Raw genomic sequence first — 24,401 nt, 5'->3', positions numbered from 1 at the left:
CAAACAACCAAAAAATGTCATCTATAAAAAGGTAGTTTCCACCCAACCAGACTGTCTGGGTTCAAATCCTGTCTTCACCTCTCACCTCTATGTGTGAGTGTGTGTGAGACCTCTCTGTGCCTTGGTTTTCTCATCTGCAAAATGGGCATCATAACAGTATCTATCTCATGGGGTTCTTAAGAGGATAAAAAGGAGTTAATATGCATAAATATCTTAAAACAGAGCATGGCAAGTAGTAAGGACTTGGTGAAAGTTAGAGGAAAAAAACAAAAGCAATCGGCACTTTGAAAATAAAAGCCATTTTTATTAAAGGCATTTTCCGGGATCCCTGGGTGGCGCAGCGGTTTGGCGCCTGCCTTTGGCCCAGGGCACGATCCTGGAGACCCGGGATCGAATCCCACATCGGGCTCCCGGTGCATGGAGCCTGCTTCTCCCTCTGCCTGTGTCTCTGCCTCTCTCTCTCTCTCTGTGACTATCATAAAAAAAAAAAAAAAAAGGCATTTTCCTAGAGTCACTGTCTGTGGTGTTAAATGTGGCTTCTGGGCTTTGAGACAAGAATCCTGGCATAAGGGTACGTGCAGGTGGCTAGTCTCACTACCTCTCTCCCCCAGCCTAGACGAAGGCACAGAAAGTACCTCTTCTATGACACTATTGTATCTAAAGCCCTGACAGCCAAATGCATGTATAGTTCTTGCAAAAAAAAAGGGGGGAGGGATCAATAATATGTTTACACCATTGTAACAAGGAAAGCAAATTAGTTTGTAAGGAATTTTTAATATAATGTTGCTAAGCCAAAATCAACACATCTGATTTCTCTATTCTTAAAAAAAAAAAAAAAGAAAGAAAGAAAAGTTAATAAATGTTTCCACACGTGTGATTTCAATGAAATTTACATTTACGAGTCATTATCATTTTGGCGGAAGGCAGAATGATATTCGGCCTGTCACTGGAGGGGCAGATGGAGATGGAGTTTAGGAAGTTGACACACTAGCTGACAGAAATGAGTAAAATTTACGTCCCAACCAACCTAATGGCAAGCAATTATCTCTGAACTAGGATAACAAATGTGCTTTTTTATACTCAAAAGATGACATGCATTTTAGAAGTTTCCAGAAGGCATATTTTCTGTAAGGAAGCAACTGCTTCTGTATTCAACATTTAGTACAAGAGTTTAATTGGATACTGACCCTTTCAGAAGATTTTGTTACAAGTTAAAGTTAAATATTAAGAGAATAGAAAAATCTACCTGAAGTGGTGACTACTTTTGGTTATCTATTTCTGAGTTTAAATACGGCCTTACAAATGTGCTTTTACTTCATATTCAATACTGTTTATAGACTTTGGCATTAGCAAAATATAAATTACTCTATGCACAATCCATAGTCATACTATCTTGTGAGTATCATAAATAAAACAAATACAAGTGGAAATCTAGTATTTATCTTGGCTTAAAAGACTATCTATCTTAGCATGAGAAAGATGTTTTTGATTCCATGATTAAATGACATCCTACGTAACAAAAAAATTGGTGAATATACTGGTGTAATTCATCACGGATGACATTATATAATTAAAATATATTGATATTATCCTTTAAGACACTTTAAATGTCTTACAGTGTAAACTTCAAATGTTTTGGATCATAAATTTATTCCATATAAAAAAGTCACCTAACTAGATGCACCATCCTATCTACAAATTATATATCTTGAAACAAGATGAAATACTTACATAAATGACTTTCATCTACTTATTCTTGTGAAGGCATAAAATATAACTACTATTTGATGAAGAAGTAAAATTTTGCGATTTAAGTTATGTGGCAAGTCCAAAAAGATACATTCACAGCCTATTAGAGATGGAAATGACTTTACTTACTCTCTCGACCAAATCCCTTGTGTCAGAAATAGAGAAGCCGAAGCTCAAAAATGTTGTTGTGACCTTCTAGCTGTGATATTAAAGAGCAGCAATGGTAAAGAGAAAATGAAAATACCTTCAGTCAGTTAAAAATTACTATCTCTGTTTAATTGTAGCAAAATCTTAATCTAACAAAAATATTGGAAGGAAAGGAATACTGGGAAAAAATCAGCATGAATGTACTGTGTTTCAATGAATTGATGATGGCCACGTGATATCAAAGGAAAGGGCAAAAGAAAGAAATAGGTAAAGAAATCATATCGAGCTCGTACTGGATGCCAAAATCAGTGTAACATAACTTACTCCAAAAGACTTAGTAAAGTCTGTATTAACACTAGCCAGCGTCCTTGAGCAAATCAAGGCCTATGAATCTCTGATCCCACATTTCAAAGTGAAGGTAATAATACCTAGAGTTACTGTGAGGACAAAGCGAGATAATGTATGTAAAGTATAAAGTTATTCATGCAGGATAGTAAGACTATACTGTGTTCTAGATCTTCAGATGGACTCTCACTCCACTGCTCATGACCACATCATGACACAATGTCAGTGGCAGAGCTGGGACTCAAACTATGACTGTCTAGTCCCAAACCCAAGCAATTCTCCTATATTTGGCTTCAAGGCATTTGTACATGTTGGTCCCTCTACGGGGAATTCCTTTCCCCACTCCCCTGTCCTACATCTCTAATTGTCTGTTAAATCCTATTCATACTTCACAAATCATTTTAAATATAACTTTCAGTGATCTATCTCTGGAGTTTCCACTATATGTTCTCTTAGTATTCCATTATTTTTCCTTTGTTGTACTTATTAATTATTAAAGATAGTTAATTAGTCTTCTATTTTTTTAAAGACTTTATTTATTTATTCATGAGAGAGAGAGGCAGAGACACAGGCAGAGGGAGAAGCAGGCTCCATGCAGGGAGCCTGACGTGGGACTCAATCCCGGGTCTCCAGGATCACACCCTGGACTGAAGGCGGCGCTAAACCACTGAGCCACCCAGGCTGCCCAGTCTTCTAACTATTTTTAACTACCGTTTCTCTACTAAACTGCATAAGCTCCACGAGAGCAAGGGCCATTTTTCTTTTGCTGATCATCATGTCTCCGATCCTTGAGAAGGGATTTGGCACAATGTAGGCATCCAATAAAAATTTGTTGGATACATCAGTGAAGGAATGTGTATAAACAAAGAATGAAAAGGAGCTTCAGATTGGCAAATATTTTGTATTTTGTTTATTACTGGCAGAATGCTGATAGGATCCCTGAGGAAGTCAGAGGACTTCATCCAGGGTATAAGCAAGAATTGGTCCAGAAAAGGAGGAGGAGGGACAATTTTCACCCTGGGAGAAAGAAGATGGAAAGATCACTGGACATGCAGAAGTATTTTCAAAGGATCCCTTCATAGATGTGTTATTCTCTATGAAGTAGGAGGTGACATTCATGTGTGAGTGAAAGGAGGGAGATGGAGTTTTGAAGAGCTTTGACAACAGAAGCTTCTGAGAGATACAGAACTGTCAGGAGGCATTAAGCATTCAGCCAAAGTTAGAGACCACGGATTGTGAATGTTACCAATCTACACTGGCTTGGGTAGTATTTTCCGCTGCCTAATTCAGCAACTACAGTCTTGAAGACAGATGTTTAGATTCCATATAAAGATAAGGAGAAAGAGGAGGAAGAGGATGAGGAGAACAAGGACGATGATAACAAATATTGACTCACTGTTACTCTGTCGAACACTGTACAGAGTTGTTTCTACAAATTATCTAATTTATTAGACACATGCACAATGTTGTGTATATCATTTTTTAAAAGGATGAGAATACTAAGACTTTTTATACCACATTTTAAAGGTATAATTCACATGCCATAAAATGCACCCATTGCATATGTGTAATTAAATGATTTTTATAAATTTACAGAGTTGGCAGCCATCACAAGTCAGTCTTAGACCATTTCCATCGCTCTAAAAATTTCCCTTGAGCCTGTTTGCACTAAATCCTGCTTCACCCTCCAAACCCAGGCAACCATTGATCTGCTATGTGTCTCAGTCAATTTGCCTTTTCTGGACATCTCATATAAATGGAATAAAAAAATAGAAATTTGTGTTTTTTGTGTGGCTTCTTTCACTTAGGATAATGTTTTTGTGGTTCATTTGTGCCGTAGTATGTATCAGTATTTTGTTCTTTTTTTATTGCTGAATAGCATTTAATTATATGGATACACCACATTTTGAAATTCATAGGCATTTGGATTGCTTCCAGTTTGGGACTATTATGAATGATGCTGCTGTGAGCATAACAATCCTTCGTGTGCACATATTTTTTTTTTACTTCTTTCTCTTGTGTAGATTCCTAGAAATGGAACTTGGAACTAGGCAGTATAGTAAGGTTATATTCAAACTTTTAGGAAACTCACAAAATGTTTTCCAAAGTAGATGTACCATTGTATATCCCTACCAGAAATGTATATACAAAATGTGTTTTCTGTGGTCATTGAGATAGCCATGTTGTTTCTGTTCTTTATTCTATTAATATGGTTATTCAATTAGTTGCTTTTTAGCTGTAAAACCAAGTTTGCACTCCTAAGGTAAATTTCACACGCTCATGGTAGAGAATCCTTTTGATATGCCACAGAATTTTTTTCACTAATATTTTGTTAAGGAGTTGTATATCTATATTTTTGAGGGATATTCACCTATAGTTTTCTTTCCTTGCGATGTTTCTGTCTGGCTTTGGGATCAGGGTAATTCTGGCCTGAAACAAAATGAGATGAGAAGTGTTCCTTTTTCAACTGTTTCATAAGCTTATAAAAAATTGCTATCACTTTAAGAATTTGACAGAATGCACAATTGAGGACATGAGAGGCAGGACTTATTTTGTGTGAAGATTTAAAATTACTAATTTAATTTCTTTACTTGTTTTTATCTTTTCTGACTTTCTATTTCTTCTTGAGTCCATTTCAGTAAATTGCAAACACACAATTTTTTACTTTAATATTTATTACTTCCTTCCTTCTGCTTATTCGTGATTTAGTTTGTTTTTCTTTTTCTATTTGTTTTAAGATGGAACTTAGATTATTGGGATTAGAAACTTTCTTTGCAGTTATAAGCATCTAGAGTTATAAACTGCCCTCTAAGCATTGCTTTAATTGTATTCTGTAGTTTCTATCTCTTTTGTGTTAGTCTTCATTCAACTCAAAATAATTTTTTATTCCCTTTTTGTTTTCTTTTTTGACCCATGGATTATTTAGAAGTAGATAATTACCGAAGTATTTGGCACAGATTTCCTTCTTTTTTGATATCTAATATAATTGTTTTGTGGTCATAAGATACATTTTGCATGATTTCAATCTTTAAAAAATCATACTGAGAATTATTGCATGGCCCAGCATATAGTCTATCTTATAGAATATTCCATTCCAAAAATGTGTGCTCTATAGTTCTTTTTTTTTTTTTTTTTTTTATTTTTTATTTTATTTTATTTTATTTTTTTTTGTGCTCTATAGTTCTTGAGTGAAATGTGCTACAATATCAGTTAAGTAACACTGGTTGATAATGTTGTTCAGTCTTTCATATCTTTGCTGATTTTCTGTTATGTTATATTAATCATTGGAGTGAAATACTGAAATCTCCAACCATTTTTAATTGTGTATTTCTGCTTTCTAATCTGTTATTTTTTGCTTTAAGTATTGCAGATCTCTGTTATTAGGTGTGTTTACCATTTATAATGATTATATCTTTCTAATACGTTGACCCTTTTAACATTAAGAAATGTCTCTCTTTGTTTCTAATGATATTTATTATATTGAGGTTTACTTTATTTGATATTAACATAACTACTCCAGAGCCATTATGGTTACTATTTTATGGTGTATCTTTTTCCAACCCTTTTACTCTCAAGCTCTTTGTGTCTGCATTTAAGTTATGTTTCTTCTAGACAGTACATAGATACCACAAAACACCAAAGAAGCCGTGACCTTTTTCCTCCTTAATTAGCACTCTAATAATTTAAGTTACAAAGCTAATGAAGACATCCTCCACCTTCACCAAACAGTTATAAGAATAGATAATAAGATAAAAAAAGCTTTAACACCCTATTCTTTGGAAACTTTGCACAGCATTCCTTTTAGGTTATCTCCACAATTTGGGATTAAATGTTTATTCTGGGAGGACACAGATCAATGATTTTGAGTTTCTCAGTCACTCTATACCCTATCAGTTCTAAAAATACAAGGAAAACTTAAAAAACATTTCACTATTCATATCATAATAGTCCTTCACTGAAACTAAAGGAGAATGCACTTTTTTCTTATTGTTCACAAAACTGTGAACCAGGTCAGTGACTGATATACCAACAAAGCAGGTATGCAACATTTTACCCTCAACAATTTCATGACTCTGTTGCACATGGCACCTACGAGTAATGACCCATTACTTCTTTTAAGCAACCTCATGTGGACATTTCATCTTCTCCTTGCTCATCAATAACACTTCTTCTTCCAAAGTCTGTGCTTTCAAAACACTCATAACGATAGATTGCATTCTCTATGAATACAATTTCATCCAATTCCAGTCATTCGATTTTTAGGAAATGCAGTATCTCCATGTCATTTAGGTTATTATTTCCACTGGCTAACATGCAACAAGCAGGACACTCTATTAACTACAATATCACAAGACTGGGACTAGTGCTCTGAATAAACCCCTATTTCCCTTAAGCTCAGGAATGTAGGCCTGAGAACTATCCAAGGAGCTAAGTGTGAGGAGCAACATCTTTGAATGAGCAAAGACAGACACATCTTTGTTGCTCTCTACTTTGGGAAGGCTGAAGATGTCAAGGTCATCATGTCTCATGCAGACCATTCTAAAATATCTAAGACGACCATCCTTCTGCAATGTCATTGCTGAAATTGCTAGTGTCCAAGCAATGCATAATTATCTGACTCCAACCATAGTAAATTTATGGGCTGTTTTATTCTCATCATTTTCCCAGGTCTTTGAATTTATGTCTGAGACACCTTCATTGATTTTTGCAATCTAGGCAAGCAAGTCTGCCTGCCATGCCTCATCAGGTGATGACAAGGAACACAGGGGAAGTTCTTCTCGAAACTTTTAAATCATCTATTTGATTAGCCCAACAATTACAGATTTAAGGTGGCTCCAATTTTGGAGATAATACAGGTACTTAACGTTTAAAAGGTTACCACAATTTAAAGTTACTGAAGATTGGAAGTCTCTTCTGAATTAGACTCTTGTCCCAGGTAAGGTCTATTTCCTCATGAACAATGACTTTATGTTTGTCAAATAAGCTAAAATAATATGCTTGTCAAGCTTTTATTATTTATTAATAACAAAAGGTGTTTTTATAACAATTTGTAAGCTTCAAAGTATTCCCATGTCCATTAATGTGCTGTATTCTTGTTATAATTCTGAGAACGAGGGATTATTGTGCCCAAATTATAGCTGAGACCTAATAAAGTGGCAGAATCTTGATTGGAATTCAGTTCTTTTGATGCTATGTTAATGCACTTCACACTGTGTAATAGAGCTTCTCTTCATTAAAAATTTAATTGTCTTGATATTCTTACAGCATTTGTATGGAATAAAGATTCATAATGATTCAGTATACATAAGAGAGAAAATAAATTTAATAACTGAATTCATAAGCCATAGGGATTAAGTAAATTTTAGTGCATCTATAAATTAAATACTGTCTATTCATTAAAAGGGCATTATGTTGTATATTTATTATCATAAAAATATAACCATAATATGCTAAGAGGAAAAGAAATTTGCAGAAGACTATGTGTACACAGAATAGGCAGTCCAGAAATAGATGCACATATATACAGTCAATTGATTTATGACAAAGATGCCACTAAAATTTAGTAGGAAAAAATTCATTTTCAAGAAATGTCTCTAGAGAAATTGGGTATCTATATGAGAAAAAAAGATGAATCTTGCCCCATTATTTCACACCATATTTTAAAATTAAGATGAAATGGCCCAAGAAACCAAATGTGAAAAAAAAATTTTTCCAGAAGAAAACAGAATATCTTCATATCTTAGGGTAGAAAATAATTTCTTAATTAGTACGCAAAAGCAATATATATCAAAGAAAAGATGATAAATTACAGCTCATTAAATTTAAGAACTAATTTACCAAAAGATACCAGGAAGAGAATGAAAAATAATTCAAGAGGAAGAGAAGATATTTATAATATAAATATCCAACAAAAAGCTTAGTATAGTATATCTCAGAAACTCCTACAAACTAGTAAGAAAAAGACAAACCTACTTTTTTTTTAAGTGGGGGAGAGGAAGAGAAAGAATCCCAAGGAGGCTCCATGACCAGTGTGGAGCCCAATGGGGGTTCAGTGTGAGGACCCTGAGATCATGACCTGAGCCTAAATCAAGAGTCAGACGCTCAACAGACTGAGCCACTCAGGCATCTCACAAACCTCCTTTTTAAATTGGACAAGTTTACAACATACAGGCACTATACAAATGAGAAAATCCACATGACAAATTAGCAAAAATCAATATAGTTAATCATTAATGAATTAAAAATTAAACATTCCTCTTAGCATAGCTAAATCCAGAAGACTGATCATACCGCTTGCTGGCAAGAATGTGGAGAAACTAGAACATTCATATCTTCCTCAAGGAAGCCAAACTGGTGCAAACAAATTTGAAAAACTGTTTGCCATTATTACCCTATTATCCAGCAAGCACACTCCTAGGCATATTCCTAAGAGAAACAAGTGCATATATCCATCAAAAGACACATATAGGAATGTTCAGAGAAGTCTTATTCATAATAGCCAGAAACAAAACAACCCAAATGTTTATCATCAGAAGAACAGATAAATAAATTGTGACATAAAATAGAATAGTAGACAGCATTAAAAATTAAACATGTTAACAATACAGAAAATAATGTGGATAAATCTCATAAGACATCATGTTGAGAAGCCAGACACACACAAAAAGTTCACACATTGTTATTTCATTTTTATAAACGTCAGGGATAAGGCATAATTAATCAATGGTGATAGAAGTAAAAAATCATTGTTGCCTCTGGGGGAAGTATACAATTGAACATTCTAGAATGCCAGGAATGTTCTTAATCTTGATTTGAGTGACAGTTATATGTAACTGCAAAGTCAGATGCTGCTTCAGTTTTGATGTGCTTCTTTATGGCCAGTGCCTTTTAGTCATTTTATTAAAGGCTGAGTTCAGCTATGACCGCTTTTTCTTCACAATTGTCTAGATAGTAACTTTGAATACTGAATTTGCACTTGTTAAAACAGAGTTTTAGAGCAGACACTCTTCCTTTCCGCTCTCTCTCCACGTCCTTTTCCACATCTACTGCTAATGTAAGTTTCCGAAAGACTCCACTGAACCCTTCTAGTGTCAGTATGACCACAGCCAAGTAGCTTCTTCACCAAAGTTCCTTCTGCAAAAGTTGCCAATAGCATCTCTAAAACACATTCACAGCACTCACAGCAAAGCACTTTTAAGACTCCCCCCTAAATTTCTTTTGAAATAATGATGACAAGATGCACTTTTGCATTCTTGTTCCAGTCCATTTTTGCTCCAGCTTAAAAGTGAAGGAGTGCTAGATGGCTTTCTCTTTTTAAAAATTATCCCTGTTATATTTATAATTTTTGCTTTGAAATAAACAAAAATAAGAAAAGAATAAGAAAATACCTCTTTTTGTTTGTACTGAGTAAATATCAGAGTTGGTTGAATTCTACCTTTTTTTCTTGCTTGCTTTGCTATGTGAGGTATGTCCAGGAAAAAACAAAAACAGCCATAGAAATACGTGCATTCTCTCTTTCTCTCTCTTTTACACACACACACACACGCACACGCACACACACACACACACACACACACACAAAGAAGTCAGGGTAATCCATTTGGCTATGACACATAGGTTTTAACAACCAGCATCCAGTGAAGAGGCATCCCAGATATGGCTTTAGAGCAACCATGACACTGTTTTATGTATAATATACATAAATCCAGTCAATTTGCTATGATATTTAAGATTTAGAACCCACCTAAATCTTGGAATTCAAGCATATCAGCCCTAATTTTTCAGTTTAGTCAGTTTGTTGAAGGACCCAACCAGCATCACTCTTTTGCCCCCCTTTCTTCCATTCTACCATGGAATGGCTCAGAGTAGAGCACTGACCAAAAGAAGAAAACTTTATGGTAGCCCTGATTTTAAGCCCAGAGCCTTGGCCCCAAACACACCTCTTCCAAACCATTGTATTTTGGTTTCATTTAGTTTCCTGACCCTTATTCTAGTACCAAAGTGAGTAGAAGTTTGAAATAGGATGAAAATGAGCTCCAACAATGTATTTCTGGTCTATCTTTTGAAGATCAGTATATTATCTAATAACTTACAGATCTGAACTTTTGATTTGTGAGGAATAAAATGAAGTTTCCCTTAAAAAATGAAAGGGTATGTGATATAATTGGGATATTCTAAAGTATCCTGAGGATCGTGGATGGAAAGCATTAATAGAGAATAAATCACTAATTACATTAGTGGTCTGTTCTGCTCAATCAGTGTATAACTTTAAACTATACCTGGCATCTAGTCCCATTGCTATAATTTATTTTTCTTGCCTTTTTAAAAACCACATGAGTTATTTTTAATAATGCTTTTTCAAATGCAGACCAAAGACAATCTTCATAATTCTCTCAGGTTATGAACAAAGGCACAGAAATAGGTGTCTAAATTGGATGTTCTAGAGGGGATTCTATCTATTGCTATGTTTTATACATTATCTAATTTCCTTTTGGCAACCACAGATTCTGAATTATAATTATGGTAATCATAATAACAATGAAAATGAGTGACATCTTTTACTAGCATGAACTATGCTCAACCTACTCCTTTGTTCTTGAGATGCAGGATCTCCTTCCAGAATCTGTGGAGAGCCCTGAACAGCATGATAGAAGGCTGACAAGTAAACAAGTGTTAGAATCTTTACTTTCTATCATCATACTGTCTCTCCTTTTTTCCCAGCCATCCTCACCCAATTCCCAGGATCAAAATGTGCATGTGACACGTATGAAAGGGACAACATCGGTGTGTGTTTGGTAGAATTTCATTTTACTCTTCAACCACAATGCCTGGTTTTTCTTGGCACTAGCAGTGATATTCTTCAGCATACAATCAGTATTTTCTTCCTGGAGACAGCTCATTACTGATAACAGACGGTCTTCGAACAATCTTTGTAAATGAAAGGACTAGTTTTGTTTTTTTTTTTTTTTTTTTTATAGGCTTCCAAGAAGACTATTTTGGGATAGATACAAATGAAGAAAACCTAAACAAAATCAGCAGTCCTCCCTTTGGCAGCCCGTTTACAAGTTTCAAGTAAGAATTCAATGATGTTTTGAACATCAGTAATGATGTTTTCTAATGTATTCACCCTCCTGGAGATAAGCAGCAATCTGTGTGTTCCAACACTTTGGTATTCCCTGTTGAACTAGACTTTGAAGCACATTTTTCTAACACATCTGCAATGCCCCCTGATTTAGCCTCCTCAAGGAAGGTGGAAGACCTACCCACTCTCAAGGTTTCAGTTTCTCCAGCCCTGACCATCATAAGTGTGTTAGATTGAGAAATTCAGTTGCAATGAAAAGCATAAAGTAAGGAACTAAGAGTGCTTATTTCACTCTCCCCTGACAGATATTGGCAGAGAGAAAATATAAATTTAACAGTGTCCTAAGGGCTCAGGTGAGTTTTACCTCACTTACGAACACCTTAAAAATAACAAAAATTGCTGGTAAGCCAGCTAACTCAGCCAAGAAGTTCCTTTTTCCACATTTTGTAATGTAAACTCTTGAGGGAAAAAATTGGTACTGCCCTTGTCAAATTAAATAATCGCTTCAGACACGTTAACTCCAGGCTGTTTTCTAATAATGATGGCTTGAGGAACAGGCGCATCTAGTATGTGTAAAAGAGATAAAGATGGAATGTGTGTTCTTATATTCATGATTAAAAATGGACCATAGAGAGTCTAGTTCTCTATAGATTTCCTTTGTTTCAATCAGAATATTTTTTTGCAAGTGGTGATTTTAAACAAAAATTTCATAAGATTTTATACATTGCCTACAATTCAACCTCAGTTTTTTGGGAAGGGGTGGAAGAAAAGAATCAGGCACATGCTGTGAATAAACAATTGAGTCTTCCAACCCTCTTAGTTCAAGACCAGGATGAGTAATGAAGTGAGGTTCTCCTGCCTTCATATTTACCTCACAAAAGATTTTAGCAAACACAAGACGCCAAATACCATGGACATTTAAAAATACATGTTTTTTTTAAAGCATTTCTATTTTCTTGTGGAGCAGTTAACCACAAGGGTTTGGTTGTCAATTCATGGATGATTATCATGATATGATTTGAACTTTGTGACAGGATCAGAAAATCCTCCTCACTTCCTCTAGCAGTGCTGCTTGTCTTTATGGCATTTCTAAAGGTACCAAATATGAGATCAAACATGGCCAGCAATGCCTTTTTAAATTCAGTTTTAGAGTAATCAAGAGTCCTATTGCTGACTGCAGCAATATTTTCAGAACCTGTACCCACAAAGGTCTTCAAAGACTGGAGGCATAATTCACAGATTGCTAATTACCTGTTTGAATTCCATCTTTCTTTCAAAGAAGCATGTAAAAATATTTCTAATGAACTGTGCAATCAAGAACAAATAGATGAGATGCTTTCAATCCATAAGCCTACATATCAACAATTCAATATAATTACTTTAACCATCAGAATGTTTTATTTGTGTACCAAGTACACCAAAGCAGAGTCATATCTTAAGGAACCAGAAGGCAAGAGATAGGTGGGCAGACAGAAAGGGAAGGAAAGGAGAAGTGAGGATGAGAGTGGAAAAGAAAGAAAACAGCTGCTTGTGCGTCTCTTCCTGGGCCTCAGATCGCAAAAGGGAATTGATTGATGTGGTAACTGGCAGGGAGTGAGTTATCTATGTTTGAATGGCGGTCAGGTGAGGGAATGGATCCATTTTTCACACAGAAGAGTCACCTAGCATGCCCTAGCACTATTTTTGCCAGTGCTCCAAAAGGCCTAACCTCTTGTTGGAGAGACGATTGCTCCCTGAGATGGAAAGAGAATCGGGAACTGATAATAAGAGAGTTGGCCTGACAGACACAATATCAGAATGTCTGAGACAAAGGGACAAGGTCAGGACCTGGAAAAGCACCATTGTTTCTGACACCCATTTGGGAGGGGTAGGAGATACTCTCACAGTTTATAGCATATTTCCTGTGCCAGGAGGTGTCCAAGTGGCCTGTGCCAACATCACCCAGGTGTCACCACTTTCACACATGTAGCCCATGTCCTGCACTAGACAGCCATGAGACCACGATGTTCTAAACTGTACTTCCTGTTAGTTAACTATTGAGCTTTCTGGATACATTTAGCCCAGGAGAAGGCAATCGTATTAAATTTCTATTATGTACTAGGGACTGCATACCAAATTTTATATGTATATACATACATGCTTATATGTGTATATATAAAGAAATGTGTATATATATATGTGTCTATACAGAAGACTATACTATTTGACTGTATTATATAAAATAGTGGAGTTTAATACAGTATTATATATACACACATGTGTATATATAAATAAATATATGTATCTACTATACACATATACACACAACAGATATATAGTAGAAACTTAATATGGTATATTTTATACATACACAGATATGTGTATGTATATATGTTTATATATAGAATGTATTATGTGACTGCATTATATATAGTAGAATTTAATGCCATTTATATGTCTGAGACCATATTCCTGAGACTATATACCAAGCATTAAATTCTTATATATTGATATCAGTCATAACAGTCAACATATAAAGTCAAATATTCATTCTGCATTCTGCATTCAGGCATTCCATACTTACTAAAGGCTTTCCTATGAACAGAGTACTGTGGCACATACTGTGGGGATAGAGAACCAAAGAGAATATGGTTCCTGTGATCCAAATGAGCTTCAAGCCATATGAAGGAGAAGGCATGTCATTAACTCATAGAATACAAAACAATATGAAGCAGGTACACCAATGCAGTCAAAACCAGATGCTAAGAATGTCCAAAGGAAGGAGAGATTGGTAGGACTTGGTCAAAGAGTGAGAAGGAGAAATGTTTCTTGAAGGAGATGCTTTTGAACTCATTTTAATGGCTAAAGGAGTAAGAGTTATATAAGCTAGTAAAGGAATGTGAGTCAGAGCATGAGGTAAGGAGGGTATGGCATGCTCAGGGATAGCAAGTAGATTCACTTGCCTGGAGATAAGGGTACAGCAAGGGAGCCAAGCTACTGGTAACAGGTGGGACAAGATTGTCTATTGATGTGGATGCCATGGTGAGTCAGTATCAGAAGATGGGGGCCATTATGGATATGGTCAGGGCTGACAATGTGGAAGACAAGGCATTTCAACTATGTAATGAAAGATAAATATTATTTCTATAGTCTGAGGTGTGATGTAAAAGTACATTCCAGGATAAAAGGATTGCAATAGAGAAGGGGCAGAAATAATAAAATATAGTGTGGACTTAGGGAATGGTACAAGTATGATAAGAAACTTTCATTCCTGGCATATATTATGGGTCAATAAAAATTTGTTGAATGAATGAATAAATGATTGATCATAGAGAAGTAAGGCAAAAAGAAGTTTCAAAATCTAGGTTGGAGCCGAACTTTGAATTATTAGACTAACAAGTCAGGTCTTTATTCAATAGCCAATGGGGAGACACTAAAGGATTTTAAAAGGAAGGAGTGACAGGATTAACACTGTGATCTGAAAGATGAATCTGGTATTGAGGTAAAGGCTGGGTTAGAGAGTGGTTGTCACAAAGAATAGGCTATTTCTATATCAAAGGAAATAAAAGTCAAAGATGAATTGTCTTTCAAGGCAGATCATTCATTCATAGATACTTACACATTTTCCACTGTATGCCAGTCATAGATTTATACAAATCAGGGAATAAATGGCCTACAGTCCTACTCTCAAGTAGCTTGACTTCTAGGCAGTGGAGACAAACATTAAACAATAGGTATCATAAAAAATATAAATGATGTAGCATGTTTGAAGATGTTAAGTATTATGGAAAAAGTAGAGCAGGATATGGTGAATTTTAGCACTGAGGGAAGAAGTAGGATGGGATGCTATATTGAATAAAGTTGTCAGGGTAGACCTCATGGAAGAGGGGTGATATGAGCAATGCACAAAAGAGATGGAAGGAATTAGCGAAGCTTGTATCTGGGGGAAAAAACATACTAGGCAGATGGAATAGCAGGAGAATGTGTAGCAAGTTCAATCAACAACAAGAATGGCAGTGTACACCTACTTCAGAGTAAGCAAGAAGGGGCAGAAGAGGAAATGAAATCATGATAAATCCAGGATAAATCTTGAAGGTTTTTTACAGGCCATCATAAGGACTTTGGCTTTCACCTGAGTGGACCAGGAAACTTTGGAGCATTTGAGGCAAAGAGTAACACCATCTGGCTTATACTTTTTAAGGAATACAGGAGTGTGCATTGAGGGAAACTGTAAAGGAGAAAGGACACAACAGGAAGATCCATGAGGAGGGCACAGCAGTAATCCAAGTGAGACAGGACAATGGTCACACTAGGATACAACAAGGAAGGTGGTCAGAAGTGAGCAGGATATATTTTCATGGTGAAACCAATGGGATTTCCTCCTGACAAATTGGATAGAGGTGTGAAAGAAAGGGAAGAGTCAAGGATGAGTCAAAGGGTTTGTGTTTTGTTTTAGGCTGGACAACTAGAAAGATAGAATTGCTATAAGATAAGGTAGAGAGGATTGAGGTTGGAACAGATGTGTGCATGCAATTCAGTGCCTGTCAAGCTCAAGATGTCTATTTAGCTATCCAAGCAGCTATGTTCAATAGGCAATGGTATGTAGGGTCTGCGGAGAGGTCTGAGATAGAGACATAACTGGGGATGTGCTCCTGCATATAATCTACATAAAACAGGATGAGACAGGATGAAATTACCAAAGGTGCAAGTACAGATGAGGGAGAGAAAAGAAGAGGATCAAGGACCGGTTACAGAGGCAATCAACATTAAGACATTACAGTGGAATAATGGTGTTGTCCCTAAGAAAACAGATAATCTGAGTATGGTGGGAAATGGTTGGTTCAATAAATGAATTCTATTTTCTACATGTTATGTTTGAAGTGAAATTATGAAATTCATGTGACAACTAATGGTGTGCTGGTAAATATTAAACAGGGGAGAGGAGTATAATTTGTAGACTTTGCCAATTTCTCTGGTGTATGTGCTCCCATCACCAATTTAAAACTACCAACTTGCTTTAGTGGCTGATGGAAAAGATCCAAAACAAAAATTTATTAATTTTTTGATTTTGAGAAATCAGCCCTAGGGTGGGGACAATTAAAATCATAGGAAAGGATGAAATCTTCAGAGGACATATTGTGATAAACAGGAGAAAACTAAAGGCAAGATATGGGTAAGTGATTCCTATTAAGGGGGTTTGAGAGATTTCCAATGAAGAAAGAAGAGCAAGAAGCTAAATTCTGGAACGGTTTTATAAACTGGGATCATATTACTACTGTTGCAAAGTATTTATTTTCTCTTTTTTTTCCTACTTTTTCCCTGATAGGTGAAAGTACATCAGACTCAGATAAGAATTTTTTTCTTTTAGCCCCTGAGAGAATGGGCACTCAAAATTATTTTCATATCTATATAAGAATTCTCATATGAACTTGTTTATGAATAATTTTAACCACTTACAGCTTTCCTTAAAATAAAATGTCATCAGGATATCTACATACTCCAACACAAATATCATTTGGATTTTCCAAATGGTCAATGTGGTTTTTCAGATATGTTCAAAAAAATTTTAAGTCAATTGACATTTGATACAAGGCATTGGATTTAGCAGCCAAAAGCCCTGCTATGATTAAGAAAAACCATGAGGAAACAGTTGTGTCTAGACAGTTTGCTTTTTTGAGTGCAACTTAGCTTCGCTGATAAAGAATAGATTCAAAAGAGTATGGTTAATTCTTAGTCACTTAGATACAAGTCATGCTATGGATAATGAGACATATAACAATCAGACACATACTACAACTTTTTAAAAGCTCTATGTATCTTTGAAGTACAGTCCATATGTGTGGTGATCACATTTCTAGAATTTTTCAGGACAGTCTCAGTGTCCTCAGAAATGTATTTGTAATTGTCAAATCATGTATTCTAATTTTTGCATTTGAAAAACATGAACACTGTTAGCAGATTTGTGTTGGGCTAAATTAAATTTAGATTCCACCCCCAATGTCTGCTGGATGGTAGACAGAAGCCTACTAAATCTAAGGATTCCTTGTAGAAAATGCACTCAAAGCCTAACCCACATGCTCCTTGGGTCTCTGCTTTCAGGAGAGCTTGGCCAGCATAAGCTTGCTATAATATTACAAGTTTTCTCAAATTGTAGTTGAATGTTCGCCTAGTTTTTAGGAGCCCCTCTGAATCAAAAGAGCTCTATGTTCACAGGACATTGAAATTATGACTTGAAAAGAAAAAAAAAGCCAGTTATTGCATTTTCCCTGGATTGAAAATCACACTGAAGACAGTGAACCTCTTCCAAAAGGCAAAGCTCTGCCTCACCATTTGGGGTCCTTGTGCAATCTCCCTCAGGACCCATACACAAAATGAGGACAATACGGAGACCTGCATGTTCACATAATTGATCCACTTTCATCCACATAAAGGGATGAGAAAGTCTCAAATTATTAACAGTCCAGTGCTTTTACAGCTCCCACCTACCATGCACTTATCGCTTTTGGATTTCTCCTAATTGAATTACTCAGAGCAGACCAAATGACCTTAGTTGTCCAAGCACTATTTATCACATTGTATTGTAAATGAATTACCTTATTGGAAGAAAATATTCTCTTGATCCATTTTCCATCTTATAGTAATTATTTCCGCAGTGTCCTAATTTTTCTATGACTTTTCTTTTCAAGAAACAACTATTAACTTTCAACATAGTGACCTTGTTTGGATGACTCTGTCCCCTCAGGTGACCTTGAAGCAAAAATTATAGAAGCATCAATTGGCAAGTTTGCCAGCATTCAGCAAAGTATGAAAAGGGTAAGAGCTCTTCATTTCCCAGCACTGGCATTCATCATGGAAAGACACATAAAAGAAAGGGCAAATTCCAATGACATGCATCCAATAAATTGGAGACTCTTGTCACAGTAAACGCCAATTCAGCAGTTTATAATCACAATGCATAATACGGCTACATTACTTATTTTTTAACCCTCTAAACAGAAGCTTTTAATACAGGTCTTTCTGTGTCTTCCTCTTTATCACTGAAAATCCTAAGTACTGTCAGCTATGAGGTCATCTTTCTGAGTCTGTTGAATTTCATCTTGACTATTGGTAACAAATCTTTTTTTGCAATGGCATCCAATCAAGCATCATAGATTGTAAAGAAATCTGAAAGATTACTTCATTTCAAGTAAACCATGAGCAAACTAAACTAGAGGGGAAATAAACTACCAGATTGTTAATAAACTATTTGCATGTTCAACAGACCCAGAAATTCTCTTAGCAATTTGCATGGCACTTCATTCCCTTTAATCTGGTAAATGGAGTCCAAATTCTTTTGCCTGAATTGGAGTTAATTCCAACAAATCAACAATCAAGATGAATCATCATTCTTAAATATATTTATTTATGAATCAATAGAGTATTGTTCAATACAGATTATAATGTTGTCAACAAAGGATCCACACTAAGTAATATTCTCTATTATATGTGTTTGATTTTTTTTAAAGGTAGTATGAATCCTGTAACCAAAGTGCACATAATAAGGTCAAACATACTTATGGAGATTTCCATGCATGTTTAGGCTCTCTCACCTCTTTGTTATATTTTACCAATATATTTTATATTATACCAAAATATACCAAATGGTATATTTTACCATTTTATTTGTTATATTTTACTTTGTTATGTTTTACTTATTTAAGGTAGAGCAGCAACATGGAACAAGCATTGGCCAAAAGGAATCACAGGTTTGGTGTTAAATCCAATTCTCTGACTCTTCTGAATTCTATTAGTCATTCAAATGCCCTGTCTTCAACTTCCTCATTCAAAAAACTATTTTCTGAGGTCATATGATCCTATAGGTCTGTGTTGCTACAAGCAAGCACCAGATTCACAGCAGGTTTTTGCTCTCTCTCCCTCTTCTTCCAAAGCAAAGCAAAGCAAAGCAAATAAAATAATAATAAATAAAATAAAATAAAATAAAATAAAATAAAATAAAATAAAATAAAAAGACAGAAAAGGTGGCAAGGACACAGCTGGCTCTAGTTTGTATCTGAGATGGTGCTAAATTTCCCAGTTTGGCATGCCTGCTTCCCAAGCACTGTGAGAATATTTGTTAGCAGTGAGAAGTACTATTGGGGCAACCCTTGCTCAGATGTTCTGATGGTGCTCTGAACCCTATTAAACAATACCTAGCTTTTTAAAAATGTTTCCCAAGTTTTAGATTTCTAGATCTTTTCATGGTTCATGTCTAGTTACCACAGCATACATACTGGAATTTAAACAGTTAAGTATTTCTGGTACAGGATTGGTCTAGGTAATGAGGTAAAATATTTCCTCCACCTAAAACAGAGTCTTGTTTGAGATCACCTTCAAATAATTGCCATTTATGGAAGTATATCATTTCTTCAGCTAGATCTACTTAAGAAAGACGCTCTTAGGACATTTCTAAGGTACAGCCATGGGTTTCTGGTATTGATTTTCACATCCAATTTTGAGTTTGCTGGCTGCATGTTATGAAGCCAGTCCTTACTACATTCCACCAAGAATGTCAATCGGTTTTCCAGGCTGTTTCTACTCCCTGCACTCCACACCCCTGAGGCAGTGGTCTAATCATCTCACATGAGCCCTGGCCGATCTCCATGCCCACAGGTGGAGTTGGACTCCAAACTAGATCTACTAACAAGACTAAGGTCTCCTGCCCATACAATGCTATTTCAGGCATCTCAAGGGCTTCCCTGTCCTAAAAACAAAATTCCACTTTTCTAACTGATGTTTCAAATATCTTTAATGAAGACATGCTTTGACTCAGTACACATTTTCCTGAGAAAGGAAACATATGACCCGAAATCTATATAATCTGACAAAGTTGATTAATATCAAATCCCTTCCTGAGGATGGACTTTAAAGGAGGTGCCCCACTGGCTGGTAAAATGGGAAAAGTGCAGCAAAAGGAGGTGGAAGACACAAAATATGTTGCTTCTTTTTTGCTTCATTATTATTTGTAATATAGAATAATTCCATCTCATGAGGTTCTTCTGCTAACTGATAATAAGTAAACACCATTTACTGAGTCACTCAATAGTGAGAGGTAGCATCCATGAAAATGCTGGTAAGCTCCAAAAAGTCTCTCCTCCATAAAAGCAATGAGAACACTGGCAAATATTATCAGAATTTACTTTATAACTCTGAATATTAGCTGAAGGGTTGCAGCAATTCACAAAACTTTTTGTTGTTGTTGTTGTTAAAGGATAAGTCTTGTTAAGAAGAGCAAGCTTCATTATTTGCCCTATTTCCACCCCCACCCCTTAATTTGCAGCACTCTTAAAAACTGACAGCCACAATCACTGTTACAAACAGCAGTCTGGCAGCCATCACAAGGGGCAGAATAGAGCTGAAGTGCCTTCAAGGCCCCAATTCCTAGAGAACTGGTCATTATTTGATCTGTCTAGTGGTTCCCCAGAAGACCCTATTTGAAAAGCTATCTTTTTATAGGACATGACTTAAAGCTCATCTAGTGTGAAAAGCCTTTGTTTGAGGAGCATTTGCCCTCCTAAAAAAAATCAGAGGCAACTGTTTAACACTGCAGCAACCTGAGGCAGTAGGCAATAATTCAGACAATTGACTAAGCAAAAGCTTAAAAGATGAGATGTCCATAGGAGGCTGTGAAAATCTCCAATATATTCCTAGTAATCTAGAAGCCCATGTGCACGTGTAGTGCATATGGCGAGGACTATGTGCATGTTCAGGAAGACCTAAGAAACTCTACCTTCTTGCTAAACTTGATATTCTCTGCAAGCAGAAAATGAAGGCTAAGAAGAAATGGCCTTGCTGAGTGCTGAAGTACAAAAATAGAGCTCCTGGTAAAGACTGGGAGCTAGTTAGTTCCAGGCGTTTAAGGAAATCTCTATCCAATTATTAGCTGACCATTAAGAGACCTGAGCCGAGACTCCAGCGGCCATATGCAAAAAAGAATTCAGAGTTTACAGAATTTGTTCAAAAAAATCACTGAACAACAAACACCGACAGCAACACTGGGGAGAAGGAAGAATCTGATTTCCAGGGTTCCCACATTAAATTAGCTTAATTGTTCAGTTTTCAACCAAAAAGTAGGAGACATACAAAGAAACAAGAAGGTATGGCCCATAGACACACAGGGAAAAAAAGCAATCAATAGAAACTGTCCCTGAGACAGACCAAATGTTGAGACTTACAACAATGACTTTAAATTAGCTATTTTAAATATGGTCAAAGAATGGTCACTAAAGAGAGTATGTCAATAAAAAGGTAGAAATTATAAAAAGGAACCAAACAGGAGTTCTGGAGATTAAAAGTATAGTAAAGGAAATGACAAGCTGACTACAGGAGCTCAACAGAAGATCTGAGGAGGCACAATTAAAAATTAATGAGCTTTTATTGGGTATTTACCAACTCCTTCCAAAGAAAAACCAAAACTACTAATTTGAAAAGATATATGCACCCATATGTTTGTAGCAGCATTATTTACAATAGCCAAGATATGGAAGCAGCCCAAATGTCCACGGATAGATGAATGGATAAAGAAGCTGTGGTATACACACAATGGAATATTACTCAGCCACATAAAGGGATGAGGTCTTGTCATTTGCAGCAACATGGATAGATCTATGGGGCATTATGTGAAGTGAAATAAGTCAGAGAAAGACAAATACTATATGATTTCACTAGGCATTGGAATCTAAAAAATCAAAACAAATAAATGAACAAAAAGCAGAATCAGATCTATAAATACAAACTGAGGGCTGCTGCTGAGGAAGGGGGTGTGAAGGGATGGGTAAAATGGATGAAAGGGAGCAGGAGGCACAGGCCTCCAGTTATGGAATGAAAATATCACAGGGATAAAAGGTACAGCAAAGGGAATACAGTTAGTGGCACTGCAATAGTGATGTATGGGGACATGGCAGCCGCACTTGTGGTGTGCACAGTATAGTGTATAAACTTGTTGAATCATTATGTTGTATACCTAAAACTAATGCAACATTGTGTGTCAACTATACTCAGATATACAAGTAATCATCATCATCATCATCATCATCATAGTAATAAACACAATCTGTACTTCATGATACAAAAGGTATCAGAGAAGGTGTGTGTGTGTGTGTGTGTGTGTGTGTGTGTGTGTGTGTATGTGATGTTAAATGTTGAGTTTTGGGAAAGTGGTATCCAGGACTATCACCAAATCATATATATGTACATTTCAGAAATAAAACTATTTCAAAACAATTTAGTGAGCTCAATGGAGATAGGTCAATTGAAGTAATCTGGTCGAGAGAGAACAGAAAGAAAAAAAGAATAAAGGAAAATGAATATAGCCTAAGAGCACGGAGTAGATTAGCATATGCTAATGAAAGCCCCAGAGGAAGAGAAGAGAGCAGGAGAAAGGGGCAGAAAGAATATTTGAGAAACTAATGGCTGAAACCTCCCAATTTAAAGAAAACCATCAATCTAGGTATCCAATAAGCTCAAAAAACCCCAGGCGAGATAAACTCAAAAAAATTCAGCTAGATAGACACTTCATACTCAAATTGTTGAAAGCCCAGGACAAAGAAAGAATCTTGAAAGAATCAAGAGAGTAACAACTTGTCATACACAAAGGATCCTCAATAAAACTAACAGCCTGATTTCTCATCAGATATCAAGGAGGCCAGAAAGTGGTTGTTGAGAGGTGGGATCAAGGGGGACCAGGAGGAACCAACAAAATGGTGGCAGACCCCCCACCTTGTTGCCCCCACCTCAGAACTTTCCCATCACCAGCAGACCACTCGAGGACACCTCATCAGGGGGAGACTGGACCTTTGCGGGAAACCTGAACCGCACCTTACCCAGACCCCATATAAGGGCACGGGCAGTTATTGCCCCAGGCCGATTCCACCAGTTACATGCCTAATACCTATCACCTGGCACAGATACCCCACTCCTTACCCCTCCCCCCTTAAAAAGCCCACTTGACCTCCCCTGCGGGTGACTTCCCCACTCTCTCCCTCCTCTGTGGGTCGGGGAACCTCCCCGAGAGCGCGTCCCATTAAAAGCCTGTTTCGACCAACTTTTGCCTGGCCTCTCTATTTCATTTCACCACTAATCGGATTAAACCTGACAGTGGTGATGCAACAGAATCAAAATGCTGAAAGAAAAACGACTGTCAACCAAGAACTCTATATCTAGCAACACTATCCTTCAGAGATGAAGAATTTAAGATAGTCACAGATGCAAACTGAGAGAACTTATTTGCTTGCTTTTCTGCACCACAAAGATACAGAGGGAAGCCTTTCAGGTTGAAATGAAAGGACACTAGACAATAGCTTGAATCTACATAAAGACATAAAAAAGCGCTGTTAATGGTAACTATTTAGGTAAATGTAAAACGTGGTATAACTTTGTTTATTCACTTATAACTCATTTTGTCTCCTATCTGACTTATTTATTTATTTTTAAGATTTTATTTATTTATGAGAGACACAGAGAGAGGCAGAGACACAGGCAGAGGGAGAAGCAGGCTCCCTGCAGGGGGCCCAATGCGGGAATCCATCTGATCCCGGGACCCTGGGATCACACCCTGAGCCAAAGGCCGACGCTCAACCGCTGAGTCACCCAGGCATCCCTCCTATCTGATTTAAAAGACAACTGCACATATAATACTTGTGAATATGTGTTGATGAGCACACAACAGCTAAAGATATTTTCATGACAATAGTAGCACAATGAGGGGGAGGAAATGGAGCTACATAAGAGCAAAGGTTTGTATACCACTGAAATCATTGAAAATAACACTAGAGGGGCGCCAGGGTGGCTCAGCAGGTTAAACAACTGCCTTCAACTCAGATCATGATCCCAGGGTCCTGGGATGGAGCCCCATGTCAGGCTTCCTGCTCAGCGGGGAGCCTGCTTCTCCCTCTCCCTCTGCCTACTTGCGCTCTCTCTCTCTCTCTCTCTCTCTGTCAAATAAATAAACAAAATCTTTTAAAAAATAACACTACAATGTATCTATATAACACAAAGGAAGGCTATAATGGGCAAAACATTAAAGGCAGAAGACATAGAAAACATAGCAAATCAGCAGAGGTAT

General features: G+C 36.5%; 1 protein-coding gene and 1 pseudogene across 3 annotated transcripts in view; both read right to left on the bottom strand.

Moving 5' to 3' along the window:
* Nucleotides 1–24,401, bottom strand: part of HS6ST3 (heparan sulfate 6-O-sulfotransferase 3) — a 631,758-nt gene that overhangs the window by 158,265 nt on the left and 449,092 nt on the right. The gene's annotated exons all lie outside the window — the stretch shown is intronic.
* LOC112655794 (ubiquitin-conjugating enzyme E2 variant 3-like) overlaps nt 6,122–24,401 on the bottom strand; it is a 78,422-nt pseudogene continuing 60,142 nt past the window's right edge.

Source organism: Canis lupus, chromosome 22, assembly GCF_003254725.2.
Source record: "Canis lupus dingo isolate Sandy chromosome 22, ASM325472v2, whole genome shotgun sequence".
Classification (NCBI taxonomy): domain Eukaryota; kingdom Metazoa; phylum Chordata; class Mammalia; order Carnivora; family Canidae; genus Canis; species Canis lupus.
This window is presented reverse-complemented; position numbering and strand designations above follow the sequence as displayed.